The sequence below is a fragment of the Otolemur garnettii genome, unplaced genomic scaffold, assembly GCF_000181295.1.
Source record: "Otolemur garnettii isolate 467f Iridium unplaced genomic scaffold, OtoGar3 scaffold00179, whole genome shotgun sequence".
Classification (NCBI taxonomy): domain Eukaryota; kingdom Metazoa; phylum Chordata; class Mammalia; order Primates; family Galagidae; genus Otolemur; species Otolemur garnettii.
The window spans coordinates 1,311,628-1,316,729 of NW_003852574.1; the positions used below are offsets into that span (position 1 = coordinate 1,311,628).

Genomic DNA, 5,102 nt, shown 5'->3' on the forward strand with positions numbered 1-5,102 from the left:
TAAGGGAAGAAAGGGATCTTAGGCAGGGACCCTGTGTAACATGATGAAGAGAAAATGCCATACTCAAGGTTTCTGAAATATGTGGTGCCTACCATCTTCTTATACTACAAAGCATACAATTCAAATATTAAGGGGTATATTCAGGGAGGCGCCCGTGGCTCAGTGAGTAGGGTGCTGGCCCCATATATCAAGGGTGGTGGGTTCAAAGCTCCCCCAGCCAAACTGCAACAAAAATTAGCTGGGCGTTGTGGCGGGGGCCTGTAGTTCCAGCTACTTAGAGGCAAGAGAATCGCCTAAGCCCAAGAGCTGGAAGTTGCTATAAGCTGTTGACACCACCATACTCTACCAAGGGCAAGAGAGTGAGACTCTGTCTCTTAAAAAAAAAAAAAAAGTTAACGTATATTTCATCCATAAAGTAAGAGATAAAAAGTGTTGGGTTCACTATATGAGAAGGACAGAAAAATGAGTATATTCCACATGCATTCAATTCCCAACTGCCCAACTTACGATCAAATCCATCTCCCATGAAGAAGAATGAGTAAACAACACGATAAAGTTCATGAAATTGCTAGAGTCATTTCTAACTTCACTGCTTCAAACACAGGCACTGTTGCATGATCCTTTAGAGCAGTGGTACTCAACCTTCCTAATGCCGCGGCCCTTTAATACAGTTCCTATGGGTCATGACCCACAGGTTGAGAACCGCTGCTATAGAGTTGTTTTTGGTTTTTTCTTTTTTGGCTAGGGCCAGGTTTGAACCTGCCACCTCCAGTATATAGGGCTGGCACCCTACTCCTTTGAGCCACAGGCGGCCTCCTGAGTATTTTTTTTTAAGAGTCTCATTTTGTCGCCCTTGGTAGAGTGCTGTGACATCACTGCTCACAGCAACCTAAAAACTCTTAGGCTCTAGCGATCCTCTTGCCTCAGCCTCCTGAGTAGTTAGGAATACAGGAACCCACCATGACACATGGCTATTTTTAGAGACAAGGTCTGGCTCCTACTTAGGCTGGTCTTGAACTTTGGAACTCAAGCAATCCACCCGTCTCAGCCTCCCAGAGTGTTAGGATTATAGGCCTGAGCTACCTTGCCTTGCCCTAAGAGTGTTTACGTTTTTTTTTGGTTTTTTTTTTTTGAGACAGAGCCTCAAGCTGTCACCTGGGTAGAGTGCTGTAGCATCACACCTCACAGCAACCTCCAACTCCTGGGCTCAAGCAAGTCTCCTGCCTCAGCCTCCCAAGTAGCTAGGACCACAAGGCACCGGCCACAACGCCCAGCAATTTTTTTCTCTGGTTGCAGCCATCATTGTTTGGCAGGCCGGGCTGGATTCGAACCCGCCACCTTAGGTTTATGTGGCTGGCACCTTAGACATTTGAGCCACAGGCGCCAAACCAAGAGTGTTTACTTTAGATATCTTTGTTTTTTAGTCCAGGCACAATGGCTCACACCTATAATTCTAGCATTCTTGGAGGTTAAGATGGATGGATCTCCTAGCTCATAAGTTTGAGACTAGCCTAAGCAAGAGTAATACCTATCTCTACTAAAAACAGAAAAACTACCGGTTTGGCACCCATAGCTCGGTAAGTAGGGCGCTGGCCACATACACTGAGGCTGGTGGGTTTGAGCCTGGCCCCCAGCTAAACAATGACAACTGCAAACAAAAAATAGCTAGGCACTGTGGTGGGTGCCTGTAGTCCCAGCTACTTGGGAGGCTGAGGCAAGAGAATCACTTGAGCCCAAGAGTTTGAGGTTGCTGTGTGCTATGACGCCATGGCACTCAACCAAGTGTGATAAAGAAAGACTGTCTAAAAACAAACAAACAAAAACTAGTGGGGCATTTCAGTACACGCCTGTAGTCCTGGCTACTTGGGAGGCTAAATGAAGCAAGACGATCATTTGAGGCTACTTGTTTGAGATTGCTGTGAGCTATTATGCTGCTACAGGACAACTTCCAAAGTGACACAGTAAGACACTGTCTTAGGAAAAAAAAAGTTGATACCTCTGTTTTAATAAGGAAAGCATTAGAAAAACACAAACCCTGATAATTTGAGCAAAATGCTACTATATCTTACATTATACATTTATTTATGTATATATGTGTTTACTTATTTTGTTTTTTGGAGTGAGTCTCACTCTGTTGCCCTGCATAGAGTAGCATGGTATCACAGCTCACAGTAACCTCAAACTCCTGGGCTCAAGCAATTTTATGTCACCCTCAGGAGTGTGCTGTTGCGTCACAACTCACAGCAACCTCAAACTTTTTTTTTTAATTTATTTTGTTTTATTTATTTATTTTGCAGTTTTTGGCCAGGGCTGGGTTTAAACCTGCCACCTCCAGCATTTGGGACTGGTGCCCTGCTCCTTTGAGCCACAGACGCCGCCCCAACCTCTAACTCCTGGGCTTCGGCGATTCTCTTGCCTCAGCCTCCTAGGTAGCTGGGAGTATAGGCGCCCGCCACAACGCCCAGCTATTTTTGTTGTTCTCATCATTGTGTTTAGCAGGCTTGGGCCAGGTTCGAACCCACCAGCCCCAGTGCATGTGCCAGCACCCTAACCACTGAGATATGGATGCCAAGCCTTTTTTAATTTTTTTGAGAGAGAGTCTCACTGTGTCACCCCGGGTAGAGTGCCTTGGTGTCATAAACTCACTGCAACCTCAAATTTTGGGCTCAAGTGATCCTCTTGCCTCAGCTTCCCCTGTATCCGGGAATATAGGCCCCTGCTATCATGCCCAGCTATTTTTAGAGATGAGGTCTTGCTCTTGCTCAGGCTGGTCTGAAACTCGTGAGCTTAAGCAATCCATTTGCCTCGGCCTCCCAGAGTGCTAGGATTACAGGTGTGAACCATCACACCTGGCTCATGTGATTCTTCAGTCTCTCAAGCAACTGGAACTACAAGGCACATGCCTCAAAGTCCAGCTACTTTTTCAATTTTAGTAGAGACCAGGACTCACTCTTAATCAGTCTGGTTTCATACTCCTAAGCTCTGCCTCCCAGACTGGCACCTGGCCTGTATTTATTTTTAACAGATGGAGTCTTGCTATGTTGCCCAGGGTAGTCTCAAACTCCGGGCTTTAAGCAATCTTTCTGCCTCAGCTTCCCAAGTAGCTGAAATTACAGGTGAAAGTCACCATAGCTGGTATCACACATTGCTGATACGTATGCATCTCATGTCTTATTGCTATTATTTCAACATGCAAAACACTATGAAAAGATGGTATACGTATAGTATTTTCAATTTAATAAAAGTAAACAAGGATGGTGCTGGGATAGGTGGGTATCTACATTAAAAAAAATGAGTTGGGCCTCCTCTATATATATAAAAAATGGGAAAGGATATGAATAAACATTTCTTTAAAGAACATATGCAGGCTCGGCGCCTATAGCTCAACCGGCTAAGGCGCCAGCCACGTACACCTAAGGTGGCGGGTTCGAATCCCCAGCCTGGACCCGCCAAACAACAATGACAGCTGCAATCAAAAAAAAAAAAAAATAGCTGAGCATTGTGGCAGGTGCCTATAGTCCCAGCTACTTGGGAGGCAGAAGCAGGAGACTCACTTAAGCCCAGGAGTTGGAGGTTGCTGTGAGCTGTGATGCTACCCAGGGTGACAGCCTACCCAGGCACTCTACCCAGGGTGACAGCTTCAGGCTCTGTCTCAAAAAAAAAAAAAAAGTAGAAACACAAATGTCCATCAATTGATGAATGGATAAATCAAATACAATAAAATTATTATTTGGCAATAAAAGGAATGAAGAGTTAATACATGCTACAACAGTGGTGCCTGTGGCTCAAGGAGTAGGGCGCCAGCCCTGACCAAAACTGCAATACATGTCACAACATAGATAAACCATAAGCAGGGTGCAGTGGCTCATGCTTGTAATCCCCAGCACTTTAAGAGGTCAAGGCAGGATTAGGGTAAGTAACATTTTTTCATCTCCAGAAAAAATATAAAAAATTTAAAGAAAAAATTGACAGGTAAGGTGATACACGCCTGTGCTCCTGGCTATTCAGAGGCTAGAGGGAAAATCACTTGAGCCTAGAAGTTTCAGACTGCAGTGAGCTATGATCATACCACTATACTCCAGCCTAGGTGATGGAACGAGACCACGTCTCAAAAAATAAAATGGCTCTGCGCCCACAGCACAGTGGTCACAACACCAGCCACATATACAGAGGGTGGGGGTTCAAACCTGACCTGGGCCAGCTAAACATAACAACTGCAACAAAAATAGCCTGGTGCTGTGGCGGGTGCCTATAATCCCAGCTACTTGGGAGGGTGAGGCAAAAGAACAGCTTAAGCCAAGAGTTCGAGATTGCTGTGAGCTGGGACACCATGGCATTCTACCGAGGGCAACATAGTGAGACTCTTTCTCAAAAATAAATAAATAAATAAAACTAAAAAAAAGAAAGAAAAAGATAAACCTTGAAAACATTATGCTAAGGCCAAGAGTGGTGGTTCACACCTTTAATTCTAGCACTCTAAGAGGCCAAAGTGGGCGGACTGCTTGAGTTTTTTTTTTTTTTTTTTAAGAGACATGGTCTCATTCTTGCTCAGGTTGGTCTTGAACCCGTGAGCTCAGGCAATCCACCTTCCTCGGCTTCCTAAAGTGCTAGGATTACAGACGTGAGCCATCACGCCTGACATGATACAGCAATTTCACTCCTAGATATTAAATACAATAAAAACTCCACAGTTGACCCACCTCTCTACATTGACTACTTCCTCAAGTTAACCTAATTTTCACAGACCAGTCATGTACCAAATGGATGTATGTATCAGTATAGCAGGCCTAGTTCCTTACACTGACATTGTCCATATATTGATCAGTTTGTTACAGTCCTTTGGGTGGTCAACTCACAGAGATTCTACTATATATCCGAAAGAAACAAAAATACATACACACAAAAACTTTTACACAATTGTCATTATTTACAAATGCCAAAATTGGAAACCCTATTGCTTCTCAACCTTTTGGCTAAGATGAAGTATTAAAAGTAGAAACAAAGGCTCAGTGCCTGTGGCTTAAGCCGCTAAGGCACCAGCCACATACACCTGAGCTGGTGGGTTTGAATCCAGCCTGGGCCTGCCAAACAACAATGACAGC

The 5,102-nt window shown here is 44.4% G+C and overlaps 1 protein-coding gene across 6 annotated transcripts in view; it reads right to left on the reverse strand.

The window, feature by feature from the left end:
• The window catches only part of QRICH1 (glutamine rich 1), a 64,145-nt gene that overhangs the window by 40,702 nt on the left and 18,341 nt on the right, over nt 1–5,102 (reverse strand). The gene's annotated exons all lie outside the window — the stretch shown is intronic.